Source organism: Pipra filicauda, unplaced genomic scaffold (genome assembly GCF_003945595.2).
Source record: "Pipra filicauda isolate LSUMZ 115617 unplaced genomic scaffold, ASM394559v2 scaffold65_size3143899_pilon, whole genome shotgun sequence".
Taxonomy (NCBI): Eukaryota; Metazoa; Chordata; class Aves; order Passeriformes; family Pipridae; genus Pipra; species Pipra filicauda.
Genome location: NW_024104820.1, coordinates 2,887,598 through 2,902,321, shown reverse-complemented (window position 1 = coordinate 2,902,321; position 14,724 = coordinate 2,887,598). Strand labels below are relative to the sequence as shown.

At 39.8% G+C, this 14,724-nt stretch overlaps 1 long non-coding RNA gene across 1 annotated transcript; it reads right to left on the bottom strand.

Moving 5' to 3' along the window:
* Positions 1-215: 215 nt before the first annotated feature.
* On the bottom strand, positions 216-14,428 carry LOC120324693. The gene is made up of 3 exons (XR_005566194.1): positions 14,330-14,428; positions 13,194-13,314; positions 216-337 (listed from the first exon to the last, which is right to left on the bottom strand). It is a non-coding gene; the product is annotated as an uncharacterized LOC120324693 (long non-coding RNA).
* Between the last annotated feature and the right edge of the window lie 296 nt (positions 14,429-14,724).

Genomic DNA, 14,724 nt, shown 5'->3' with positions numbered 1-14,724 from the left:
GTATACAAGACACAGCCCAGAAATCCTTCCTTTTCATCAAGTATGGTTCAAGTATGTTAAGGGGAAAAAACCCCAACTTTAAATATATTTACAGAGTGTTCTTTAATAACACTAAAGTTCTACCACTGAGAACCATTGTAAGATATAGAATGCAAATAGTTATTTTTATTTGTACAAACTGAATAAACAATGTTAATTATATAAGCACCTAGTTTTGCATACTACTTTTCAGCAGTAGATTTCATGGTCAGATGTCATACTCCATGTTAATTAGAAGAGCATCTAGTTCTGTGTAGTGCTTTTTACCAGCAGTTGACGACAAGTCGAGTCCCCTGATCTACAATCAAAGAAATGAAGAAACAAGTTGAGTGACATATAAGCTGATCTACGAAACTGGCAACAAACTTTGGAAAATCACTGAGGGATCTTTAGTCCTAACTGGATCTGCTCACTAGAAAGCAAGTTACATGTGCAGCAAATAGCATAATTCACTCACTTAAACAGGTCCAGTCATGGGCACAGCCATGGTTTGCTCTGGCAGTGATCAATAGCCCTACATGGCTCCAGGGAGGATTTCATTGCCCTGCCAGGGGAACCGAGAGTCTGTCATCCATGAGCTTTGGACATGCCATGCTGGTATTTTTCTTTAACAGTAACAGGAGATAATTATTATACTGTTGAGGTATTCTAAGAAACAGGTTTCAGATGGAAATTTTGCAATTGACCTAAAAACCTAGATATCTAGATACTAAATCTACAGTATTCAGTGGTACAGAAATTCATTTCCCGCTCATCTCTCTGCAAAACAAAGCAGGGAACGAAATCAACCAGTATTGTGCTACCCCTGAACACCTCTAATGGTAATGGCTTTGTAAAACTCTCTTGTACAGTATCTATTGAGTATAAGCATTGTGCACTTCCTACAGCAACGTGTCATGTGTGAAATTGTTTTTTGTTGCATTTTGTACTTCTTAGCCTATGAAAAGAAATATTAAAAAAAAGAATTAAGTTCCTAAAAAAAAAATGAAGTAGTGGTCTGATTCCTTGCTGCAATATAAGGCTGAATCTTCAGTCTTCAATCACCTCTGTGAGTTTATTCATATCCCAGCCTAGGCACGCCTGGGACAGTAATGAAGGAACATCTGTCTATGTAGAGCATGCAATTATTACCCATTACAAAGACACCACTGGAACAGAGATATAATTAATTACAGTAAATTTAGCACCATGAATTGAAGGACTTGACTCCCATTAGCAAACAGGGGAGGGAAGCTCAGCAGGCAGATAACATCTTTTATAGACAGGAATCATATAAATGGCTATTTCACACTTATTTAATCTTCAAAAGCACTATTAGGGGAAAAAAAAGTTGTTCCTGAAAAGTAGATGAGCTATTTGAGGACATCCAGACACTCCCATACAGAGTTTGTGTTTAAGAGAGCCCTGAGCAGCCAGCACATCCTGTGATGGCAGACCTGCCGGGACAGGATGGAGCCCTAAGATGCACAGCAGCGCTTCCAAGATGTACACCTCACCCCTTTGGGTGTGTGTCAAGGTAAGGCTGTGCCAGTCCATGCTCTGCAACACGACCCCTTTGCACACAAAAGGCTCTCTGGGGTGAAGGATACCACCAGGATTTTTTTTTTTTCATAGTCTAAGAAATATAAATTGTAACAAAAGGCAATTTCACACGTGGCACGTTGCTGTATGAAGTGCATAATGCTTATACTCAGGAAAAGGATGCAGGACCACACAGGCACCCTTCCTAGGGTTTAAAATCTTCGGTAAAGTTCTGAAGTAAAAATCAGCATGGGATTATTGGCATATTGATATTCTCTGGAGATAACAGCAGCCACCAGAGTGGGTATGTTCTTGTGAAGATTCCTAAAAACGAGACTACCATATTTGGGGCCAAAGCATTATAACAACTTTCCCTTTATTTTCCAACTATGCAGCAGGACTAAGCAGAAAACAATTTACTGGGAAAACAGCAATGACTTTGAGATGGAAGTGCAAAAAACAAAATTCCAGCCCACTCTACCATAACTAAAAACCCAACCATTCAAAATTTCATCTGTGAAAAGATCTAAGAATTTATGTATGGACTGACCATCAACTGATCCAGCTAGGCTGGAGGCTAAATGTTGAAGTTTCTACACTGAGAACACAGCTAGAAAATATCATAAATGCAGTCTTTACCCAGGACTGTCTCTGAACCACAGGCTGTATCAGAGAATGTAGAGCAGGAAATACTTCCACAGATGAAAAGGTCTGTTACATTCCTTAAAATATTGGCATCTCGTGCTGGAACCTTTTTCCTCTAATAAGGTACAGGTGAAGAGAACAGCACAACCATGAGGAAGGTCCCCTGCACTCTCTCTGCAACACTATTGTCAGGGAAGAACTGACAAATGTGTAACTGCTGAGCCTTTGATCCAAGACTGAGTATTTGATGCTGAGGATTCTGGCAATGTCTGGAGCAAGTAGCAGTACTCTTTTGTATAGGTACTTATTTCATAGCCTGCAGGTGTGAAAACTTTAGCTTAAATCTTAATGGTAACATATAATAAAAACAACTATTGACTTTATCAACATGCAAGATACTTTTAAAAGTTATTTTGAACATCTTCTTTATCTTCACAGATAGCTATATTTCTATTTTGCTTGTGAAAGAATATAATTTAGGTGCAAAATGTTTCACTTAATTCCTCTCTGATACTACAAACTTTTTCTTACTTAAATATGTAATGTAAATTGATTATAAGCACCATCAGTTGCAGAATTATGTAATGTAATCATTAGTTACTCAAAACACACCAACATTTCTCCAAATTATTGTAAGTCATGTAAGGGTCTAAGTTAGCTGCTAACCCTGTGTGGAACTGAAACTTGGGCACCAGGGATTTTGTCACATGGTCTAAGTGTTTGTTAAAAATGACAGAAGGAAGCAAGACATGGAAAAAAAAGATGTAAATTCAGGAAACTAAAATTTAAATCCCACACTTGGTATTAGTCCCCCAAGATTAAACCCATTGTTTCATTTGGTAATTTTCCCAGGATATCAGTTAAAAGTCATTGTAAGTGTTCACAAATGAAGCACACATTTTGAAATGCTGCTGTGTCAGAGTCTCATCTTTTACCCCAGGCAGTGCCAGGCTGTGCATACTAAATTGTTTTGGTATTAGAGATGACACTGCCTTCCTCATCTTTCAGCCACAACTTCAGCCACATCTTTTCAGCCACAACTTCTCCTTGCCCAACTAGAAGAACCACCAGCAATACCAATTGCTGGCCTGGCAAGTGCACTGTCCAGATCAAAATGTCTGAAAAATTAGTATTAGTGATTAAAGGGAAACAGGTCTCCCATGGCAGCATCCACAGAACTGGCTTCTATGTTTTTCTATCATCAAAGGGCTAAACAGTGATCAGTGTCTGACTCCACAACTGTTTTCTTGGACATTTTATAATTCCAATATCATTCCCCCAAGAACCTGTCATAGGGGGTCATGTAAATGAGAAGGTGTATTTAAAAGCCTGGTTTTTTTTATGAAGCACTCAAAATCATGTTCTGTGCCCTACAGACAGTTACACTCAAACACTTCCAGGACAAGTAAAACGTACGTAGCAAAGTCAAACTGGGTATACACAATCACTCGTAGTTTCTTTAAGCGAGGCCACCTCAGAGAAGCAAGAATAATGGTCTAGGAAATGCTGAAGAGACTTTTTTCCAGCCAACATGCACAAATCTACAGTTACTTTGTTCCCAGGAGCCAATTTTCCTGTACCACATCATGAAAATTGTTGCTTAATTTGACCTGAATTTTGGCATACATCTAACACTGCTTTCCTAATGTCACTGTTCATCTTAGACTATTATAAAACATCACTTCTATCTTGTTTCCTCCACTAATTACATTAATATATTCTTCATAGCATAGTTTCCTACAACAATTCAGGAACTACCACTCTGCTAAACCAGAATGACAATCCAGTACAATCCTTCCCAGTCTGAATTTATTTCTGCAGGATTTCACCAGCAATTGCAGCCTTTGCAAATCTTATCTAACACTATCTCATCTCAGTAATGTTCTAAAATCAGATTCATGCACATGTAATTTATATTTTTTCCTTGGCTTTCCTGCAATTTCCATCCCGTAGCAAAGATAGCATTTGTACTTCTGACAGCTCTCAGAGTTTGTACCTTATTTAAAAGTTGTGTATTTGCAGATGGATAAAAAGAATCTCTGCATTTTAATTACAATATTTGCAAGTCCCTTCTGGCAATGGTAACAGCCAGTTTCATCTAATGATACTTTCCCATAAAGACATGACATTTTTACATCCATAGACCAACCTCTATTTATTTAATTTCTGATAGCACCTCTTGCACACATCCTTTTAATGTCCAGTTTTCACCCTACTGCTGTCGAAGGTCTCTATTAATGCAATTTATTGAAATCTACTTTAGACAATCTGGGTTTGCTTTTGCCATTGCTGGTGAATCCCAACAATTTCGTCTAGCACCAGTCCCAGATTTTCTCCAGTTACAGTCATTTTGCCACTTCATATTATCCTGCTTGTTTTAAGGGACCCACCTTGAGTTTAAATCTCTAATTGACTGGAAAAGCTCTTCCAGCCTTCAGGAGCTCTGTATTGACCTAAATGGTTCAACTAGTCAGGCAACTAACCCCAAGCAAGTCTCAAGGTAAGTATGGATGGATGGGAGCCCAGGGGGACAGGAAAGACAGTGAGCTGGAGAAAGAGCTCCTGGTTGTAGGCAGTCTGAGCTCTCAAGTGTCCTAGCTTTTCATGTGCATTGAAGAATTCCAGCTGCTGATACTCTCAATAGGCCAGAAAAAGGAGCAGCTGCAAGAGAGGGAAGAAGGGAAAAGGACTGTGTGGGACCTCCTGACTTGAACCCACACTTCTGGAGTGTAAATTTTTTCCTCCCTTTCCCCTGCTATACTTCACCCATAAAAAATTTGATAACTATGATTTCATGCAGGTGAAGTGAATTTCACTTTTAAAGCTTGAAAGTTGTTTCATTTTCAAACCCTAAGGTTTTACAGTGAAGGAGTGGAAATGAGCTCTCAGAGATTGTGGGTGCGATTTTACATGTGTGTGGTTTTTGGGCACTCAGGTTCAGAAGCTGACTTTTTAATACTGCTGAATGAACTCCAAACTGAGGATTGCAAGCTATCAGGTGAATGCCATAAAATGAAATGCAATCTCTGTAGGAGGTAGTTTGTCTTTTAAATTTTACATCTACCAGTCGTAATAACATCCTTGTAAACCTAAAAAAATTTCAACGTTCACGTTATTTTGTCTTTAAATACAAAACATTAATTAAAACCCTATTCTAAAATTTTAGTTTATTTATTCATGTCTTGCAGAATAAGCTATGAATCCTCAGCATGTATAATGACTATAAAAGAGGAACTGTAATTTCCTATGTAGTTAAATTTTTTCCTGAGTACTTATTGCTTATCTAATGTAGTTCCATAATCTAATTCTTACATTTCCAAAAGAATGTGTTGTTTCAATAACTGAGCTCTTGATTAGATATTTCTCTTGTAAAACAATTCAGAACTTTCTGTTCTAATTTTTTTCCTACAATGTAAGACTGCATAGATTGCACATCTAATTGGACATATTCATGTTTTAACAGATTTCAGTTTTTTCTTCAAAAAGCATTGATCTTTGTTATTATTTAAAATATGTTAATATTTTGTAGACAACTTTACAGCTGATTTAGATGGGTCTGTAAAAAGAACTGTAGCCCTTCATGACAGCATTATGCTTTGGGGACCCTGTGGGAGGCTGGGAAACAAGACCATGGGCTACTGGGACCACAAGTCTGCTCAGACAGACCTTGCTCCCAGTTAGACCAGAGTGCTGCAAAGGCTGCGAATGGCTCTTGGACACAGGAAGCCTATGGGCAGCATAAGAAGAGCCTGGGTTTGTTAGCTACAGTACAATCCAAAGACAGTCAGGAGAGATGAATGTGTGGTGGTCATTGATCCCTGACTGTGGAATTGGCTTGCATGCTCCAACATGGGCTTTGGTTTCCCATCTTGCAAAAAACACAGTGTATGGCAAGACAAAGAGGACTGGTCAAGACATACATCCACAGCTCATACTTACCAGTCTGGATGCAGGAACTTGTTTCAAGTCTGATTATTTAGATGTTGCCTAAGGACTACAAAGCCCTGCTGTTTCTTCCAAATTCCTCATTTTCCCTTGCATAAAAAAAGTTCAGTCCTTGAAAATATGTGGTGGAGTCTTCCACCCCAAGCCGTCCTTGCTGCAGCTCCCAAGGGATGGCCACTGCTCTCTGGCTTACTGATTCTTTATCTAGAGGGAAGCTGTTCTGAAAACACTGCTTAATAAAAACATGACATCTATCATACGTAGTAAAAATGAAATAAAGGGACATCAGAGAGCAAACATAAACACTCCCACAGACCTCCTGCCACTGTAAAATAATTTATGGGGTTGGAGCTAGACTGGCATACTGTGACTTTTAATGTTCCACACTGGCTTACCAGCACCTATACTTTCCTCAGCTGTTTGCACAACAGTCCCAGCTCTAGTTTCAGCTCAATAAGTTACTTTATTTGGGCCCTGCTCTTAAGAAAGTCTCAGATGTGGTCAACTCTCCCTCACTGAATGGAAAATTGTGTTCAGGTATATCAGAATAGCCATCATTAAGCTCACTTTAAGCATTGTGGCTTTTTACAGAATAGTCCCAAAAGAAAGAGTTTAACTGTTACCACCTCATTTTTTCCTTTTTGAAATGTCTCTCACAAATCACTGCACAACAAAAATCCATTTTACACAAATAAGCCCAAACAGAGCAAATAAAAATAGGCTATGTACAACATTTAACATAAACCCCAATACTCATCTACCTCTAAATCTGTAACTTTGTCAAGTCATATGTGAAACTACAAAACTTTCCATCTTTTCTCCTACAGGTGGTACATAATATTACACTTTTCATTGGGGCCCACATTTTTCTTGCCTTATGAGATTTTTTTAATGTTTTTATGGCTCTCCCATTCACAGTTGTTTTTTTTTTTAAAGAATGCTAATAATAGGTCCCTTAGAAAGTCAAGTCTATAGGAAAAAACCTGAATGGAAAGAGCAAAAAGAGGGTGTCCATTACTGTAAAACCCTTTTCTGAGGAACAGCTCTGAGTCCACATGAGAAAAACTCAGGCAATAAGTAGAGGAGTCAGTTTGCATACACTACGTCCCTAAGAAGATACAGCTAGATGTACAGCTAGATGCCAAAGAAATGTCTATTATCTTCTTTTACACACGGAAAAGTTTATGACAAAGAATGAAAGGAGAAAAGTGATACAGAAAGAAGGTGCTGGTGGCAGACTGGGCCCCCAGAACAAGAATACTGGTGTTGCAGTCAGAGATTCACAGCAGGATAACCACAGAGTATATCAAATATTTATGCTGAAGAATTTCTTCTCTGCTGTTTTTTGACACCATCATTGCCATAGACTTTTTGTTCCCATATGGACACAAAATCCATCAAAGGATGTGAGATCAAAAGGTCAACTGAAAGCACTCCTACACTTGAGTGATAAGTGGTTTACGCTAAGACACAACCGAAAGGTGGTTCTAATATATAACATAATATTGGGCTGTTATGAACATAAATCTGATGGATACACAATGAAATGCTCATTACAAAATCTGCATCACATGAATGAACTGCTTTTACTTGAATGCTCTTTCCTAGCTGTGCATGTCTCTTTATTTGTCTATTAAAACGAGGGGTGTGGTTGCCCTGAGAAGCTGCACTGCAAAAGGAGTTGCAGTGTGCATAAAACCCGCTGCTGTATCATTGCACATTTTTCCAGCACTAAAGAGAGAACACTTGAACAAGAGTCTGAAAAGAATTTTGTTCCATTATAAATTCATAAACTTTGAAGCTCAATGGATTCTTTATTCATTTAAATCCACTGCAAAAATAGGGCTGAATCCAGTGTACTTTGGACAGAGGGGGAAATGCATTGGCAACACATCATCTCAGAGAGTGTTTGCTGTGCCAGAAGAGCCTGAGCTGATGGGCAGAACCACGCTACGTAAAGCATATGGGGAGAGGGAAATATTTTAATGAAGTCACAGAAGTTCTGATTGGCAATCTGGATCCAAATCATAAAGTAACCAGCTTTTCAGTAAAATTATCTTGTAATTAAAATCCCCTAAGTTCAAAAGGAAAAAAGAATGCATTCTTAGTGAAAGCCAGGATATTGGAGTGTCATTACCTGAAAATAAGTAGGCTGAAATTTTGAAAGCCTCTGGTGATAAATATAAAAGTCAGCTTGCAGTGAGCCAAGACCAGACTTTCTTGTTGATAATACAGTTAAACAAAGTAATACTTATTTGATTAAGTGTGGCCTGGAATTTTTTCTGTTTGCATCTCTTGAGTCACATAAAAATACATTGTAAGTTAAAAATCAGAATAATTAAAGTAATGGCTATAAAAGTTGCTACTTCTTTTGCCAGGCCATTCAGAGTGTTTTGCAGTAAAATAAACAGATGTTGAAAATATAAACACACTAATATGAAAACAGCCTCTTAACATTTGAAAAAAGAGCCATTTGAGAAAAACACAAAAAATGAAATAAACCATCAGAAAGATGAAAAAAGAGGATAGAAGCAAAAACTATAAATTATGGACCAAATTTGACATAGCTAAACCATCTCTGGTGCAGAATGTGAGGACAGCCACAAATGCCCAGTAAGATGTTGTCTTTTGACAATGTATAGGAGAGGAGTAAAGCACTTACTGATGCCATCCAGTGCTAAAACTCATGAGAAAGACACACCTTGAGGTTGACCTCTGTCATTGCAAAAAGAAGGAAATGAGAAAAGATGAACATTTTCTCCCTTGCAAAGTGAACATTGGCATCCACTCTGCCCCCAGCCCACTGCCCTGCTCTCCAGCAATGTGTCACTGCCACAGCACATGGAGAAGCAATCTTCACAGGACAAACTATATCCTAATCTCCAAAGGAAAGAGATACCTCGAGAAGGGTCACTGCCTGGAGGGGACTTTCGTGTACCTTAGCCCTGCTTTACTCTCTTCCTTTCCCTGCCTTAACCTGCTGCAAAGCTGGAAGAGGGACAGTCTGATCCAGAAAATGTCTGTTAAGAATTCAAGACTAGAAGGGATTGGGAGCAGGTGGCAACAGATCACAGTACTCTTGACACAGAGCACATCTCCACAGCTCCTAAGCTGAGGCCCCTAAGACAAGGGTGAGCTACCAACCTGCTTAGCATTGTAAAAAGCCTGCAGAAAATCTCCTCTGACAGGGACCTCCCAGCATTGTGGATCTGCCACCAGCCATGCCAGTGCACTAACCTCTGAACACTCCAGACACTGCTTGAAATTTCCAGCTTCAGATATTGAACTTAAGAACAGAAAAAAAATCCAAACCCAAATCCAACCCAAATACGTACTTACATAGTTCTTTGCTTTTTTCTTCATAATTTTAAGTCTTCAAATTTAACCACAGAAAGTTCCTGTCCAAGAATAAGCCCTAAGTAATTCTGTGACACTAAACACTCTCACGAGTATCATTCATTCACCTTTCTTTAAAAGAGAAACAAGACTTATTTGTCTCTTCAGTAGTTCTGTGAGGCCTGAGGATCTCACCTCATGAAATATTTAAGCACTTGCTTAACTTCAAGCATTTAAACTCAGGCCAGGCCCAGAGCAGTAACATGAAAATGAGTGTGCAGAGTGAAATGTAACATTTTGTGCAACAGATAAAAACAATGTATTGTTTTCGTACAAACTCTGATAAAGAACAAATTTTTAAAAGGAAATACCAATATTCTGAAATTAAATTAGATCCAGATCTGAGCTTGATTCTATGTTCTGATACACATAGAGAACTCTAATGAAGTGAATAACTGTCATTAATCTGAGTGTAACACTGAAATTAGAAGGCTGTGTGAAGATCAATTAACTGCCTCAGAAGAGAAATTGAGCTGGCAATGTAAGGATTGACTAAACACAAGCATGAAGTTATCCTCATCACTGGTAGCACCAAAGCACAATAGAGTCTTGAAAGACACGTCTGAGCTATGGATAGAAAAACCTGATCAATGGTGTTTTTATAGAAGCTGTTCAAACTTTCGTTAGGAGGAACTTTCGCAGGAGGAACACTGGGTGCTGAGCGTACTGAGGCCTAGACTGAGTGCAGAGTTTCTGGCTTCAGAGTTTCTGGCTTCAGAAATTTAACTCTTCAAAAAATGCTAACAGCACTTTTCGCTGGCAAGTACCTGAATGAAACCTTGAGTAGCTTGAGAATACTCAGGCTAGAGTGCAGTGTCAGAGACATCACTGTACTTTTAAAAAGTCCTGATAGCCTGGGCACACAAAATAGGTTTGCTTCCATTTATACAATGCCTGAAAGATATTCTATTTGAATTTTACACAGTAAATTATCTATAAGGAAAATTCTGGGAACATTTGGTGCTCTGTATTCTTCGCTGCCTTCATGACAGTTCTGCTTGCTACATTTTAATCCATCTTCCCCTCTTAGGATCACTTATTTGATCTCTCTACCCCTAGAACAACTACGGTTACCACATTTGAGGTGGTTGGAGTGAATTATCACACAGTCTGCCTGGGCTTTAGCCATGCATTAACCCTGAGGGAGGGATGGGGGGATACAGCTATGGGGCCGTACATGCCTCCTTCTTCTGTCCCTGGCTCACACTGTACCAGGAAAAGTGCTCTCAGTTGTGGAGCTCCTGGTCAGAAGAGGTACCCAATCTTGAGTTGGTTAATTTTAAATAACCTCTTCCGAAGAATGGTTAGGGAAGATCTGTTAGGTGACTCCAAAAGATTGATCTTCTCATGGTTTGGCACAAAGAGAGACATTGATTACGGTAGAATCCCCACATGCCTAAAATCACGGGGCCAAATTTATTCTCAGTGTAGCTGTACTGGCACTAATGAATTTACATCTGGGATGAATTTGGCCCTTAGCCTGTGAAAATGGAAACCGTATAAATATCTATTGCTGAATTAATGACAATGCTGAGCAGTAAGCAATTTTCCAGTATGTTCCAATACACAGTGGTAGTAAATTGTTTTCCTTCTTTATTGGCAGCCAGCCCCGTTTGATCAGATTGCTAGAAGGTGAGAAGTCTCCAGAAATCATAGTTGCTTTTTGCTCCTCAAACACAGTATCTTTTAGGGCTGGAAAATCTGATTGTATGTGAACCTGTGATGTACCAGCAGAGCAGCCTCCCCTGACAGGTCTGCTTTGCACAGCAGCATCCAGACTCAAAAGGCTGGGGTTGGTGGAGAAAGTAAAATTGATATCCTGACAGAAGGGGAAGAAAGGGACAGCTCCGTAGTGCAGTATGGATTACTTGAATAAAAATAATGGCTGGAGAACAACTGTCAGGAGAGAAGAGAAAAAAATCTGTAAGAAGAGAGTCCCACCAAAACATCGTCTCTGCCTGAGATGGTAAAGCCTGGAAGAAAACCTCACCTCAGCAAGCAGGATAGGTGGAGAAACACTTGTTCCCACTGCAGCTCCATTTTACCCTGCACTCTTGAGAGCAACACCAAATGCACAACTGGCTTTGCAGAAGGTCTGTGTGAGGTGCAGATGTGTTCATCTCCCTGCCCCAAGTTCTCAGTTTTGGTTGGAAGGGGATCTGTTGCCATCTCAGTGGACTTTTCCACTGAAATCAATTTTACTCTGATTGCAAGATACTAGGATTCTTTGAGTTGCTATACAATATACCAAGGGAAGAATAAAATACTTATTCTAAAAACAATTTAATATAATGTTCCCAAATGTTGATGAAAATAGAATTTTAGAAAAAGAAGAATTTCTATCCATAGAAAAAAGGCATTCTAATAGTCTCTGTTTTTAACCTCTTTCTTACCAGCGAAAAGAGTGGCTTCTGTCTCACATTTAACCTTGCAGCTCCACAGAAACTTCAGCTGGAGCACTGAAAACCCATAGTATGTGCTGTTGCTTCACAGTAACCATGCTCACATTATTATGATACAAATGGATGTATTTCACAGCAGTCATCATACCTATAAAGAACACCAATGGCAGTAATATCTCTGAAGACCTCAAACAATATAATGAATTATAAACCATTCTAGCTTTCCTTAATCGGAGTGAACCTTTCCAGGTGTTCTTTAGCCAAATCACTTAAGCAGTGTTCAGGTTTATCTACAATGTTCCATTTGCTAGTTTATAGTTTCCTGTCCTTTGCCCTCTTGAAAATGTGAGATTCAAATCTGCTACTTCTTAATCTTCAGGAATCTCTTCCTGACTCTTGTGAACTTCTAGAAAATGTCAGTGAAAGGATTGCAGATGTGCCTCTCCTGAAAACTTACAGATATACATTATCTGGACTTCAGGCTCTGTTTGCTTTTAGTACACCTAGAGTTTTTATAGCTGATACTGCTGTTATCTCTAACACTGGGCAGGCTCTCACCCTCCCTTTCCTGTCTGCAGACAGCTACAAATGAGCTGCTCAACAAATGTTCTGTTTGCTATCACCCAATATCTATTCCTCACTATCATTTTTCATTGACCCCATGATTATACTTTGTCTGGTGTGTATATATATATAAGATTATTTACCATTTATCACGCTAACCACATATAAATTCCAGAACTGGACAGTTGTAAGACATTATTTTATGTGGAACCAAAGTCACTTATCTGAATGATTTGCAGATGTGATCTCAGAGCTACCTCCAAGTGCAGTGGGAGGAATGGTTACTGTGACCAAGAGCCTTCCCCTCCTGCTGGAGAGGGACCACTGTTTGCAGTGTTAGAGTCAGCCTCAGCCTCAGCTGCTAAGTAGTGTGATAATCAAGTTATGCAAAGTGGGCAAAAGAATCTTTTGATGACATAAATAGGAACACTTATTTTCAATTCCTTTAGGAAAAAAAGAACTAAAGTTTGTGCTTGGAGGACTATACAAAGAAGTACATGGTGGTTTGAGATGCTTCCATTGATGATGAATCTGTCACTTCATATTGAGGTTCTCCATGTGATTTCTGGAGCATGTTGGAAGAGCTGACAGTGCCCTAATTGCTCAATAAACGAGTTTAATGATGTCAGTAGCAATGGGATTATTTTTAGTTTGTTTTTGAAAAGGCTTGATATATTTTACCTTCCTCAGCAGTTTCCTGGAATTCTGTAGCCTGGATTTCTACACAAAATGTAGTGTATATTGTATTTACTCCTTTTCTTGTTTATTCTCAATATTTTGTCTGTTCCATATCTATAATAACCTGCAGTGTTAAATGAGGATGGAGAATGCAAAAAGTGATTAGTAAGCCTAAAATTTTGTCTGCTTTTTAAGAGGTATCTTAAGATATAGTAGATATATTTAGTATACATTATAGGAACTAATTTAAAAATCATGACTGACAAGTAAAATCATTTCTACTCATTGTGATATCCTTCTTTGTAGTTGCCAGTCCAAAAACATCCCTGTGTAGAACTACAGTTCATTGTTTTCAGGTAGGCATAAGCACCAAAAGCCAACTTATTTTATTTAGATAAATGTAATGAATATGTATTTATTTCCATACCTTCAGTGATGGATGTTTATTTGTGCAGCAACAAAGTAGTGATTGCCAGTATGAAATGGACCAATTGATGTAACTTGTGTGCAGCCACACAGCAGACACTAAGTAAATCGCGGGGGTAATATGACTCTCCTGAAAGGACTGACATTTACAAGAACTTAGCCTTTAAATGTTCAGTAGGTGTACAGTGGGATGTCAGCACACCTTTTCATTTTTCTAATTTTGTTCTTCATGGTTCTTCTTTGAGAGAACCTTGCTTTATACTGGGTTTGAATAATAATCACAGATGTGTTGCCATCTGATAAGTGACACGGTTTACAGATTAAGGGAAAATTTATTTTATAGTAATTAAAATGTAGTAAAGTCAAAAGATTTTAAAAGAAGTTGACTCGCAGCCTCATTATACGATTTTTTTGCAGTTCGTCATATTTTATATTCATGCAGTAAATGTGGCTTTTTCCATACAAAAACAGCAACAAAGTTGGTCATAGCCCATCAGATAAACCTATTTTTCTCCAGAAACACACACCCATGACTTTGCTTCAAGGTCTCTGTTTCTCCCTGACGAGAGTCATCTTAAGTTTCATGATAACAAATACGACCTGTGTTTTACAGGTAATATTTAAGCACGGACATTTGATGTGGGCTCCCGCCGGTTGCACTGCGGGGCCCGCACACTGTTATTTTCGCTGTTTAAAATGACCGAGGTCCTTACCGCCCATCCGGAGGGAGAGCAGGGCGGACACCCTGCGGAGACGGGGCTCGGCCCTCGCGTCCCCACGGCCGGGGCTGAGGGACCCGCCATGCCGGGCACCGGGGGCGGCGCGGCCGCCGGGGGGCGCTGCCACACCGGCCTTGGCGCGGCCGCCCCGGCGCTGAGGGCGCGGGTGCGTGTGGGGCTGGGCTGGGCTGGGCTGGGGCTGGGACTGGGGCTGGGCTGGAGCTGGGGCTGGGGCTGGGCTGAGCTGGGACTGGGCTGGGGCTGGGCTGGGCTGGGACTGGGGCTGGGGGGCTGGGACTGGGGCTGGGGCTGGGCTTGGCTGGGGCTGGGACATGGCTGGTGGGGCTTGGGGCTGGGCTGGCTGGGCTTGGGCGGGGGGGCTGGTGGGG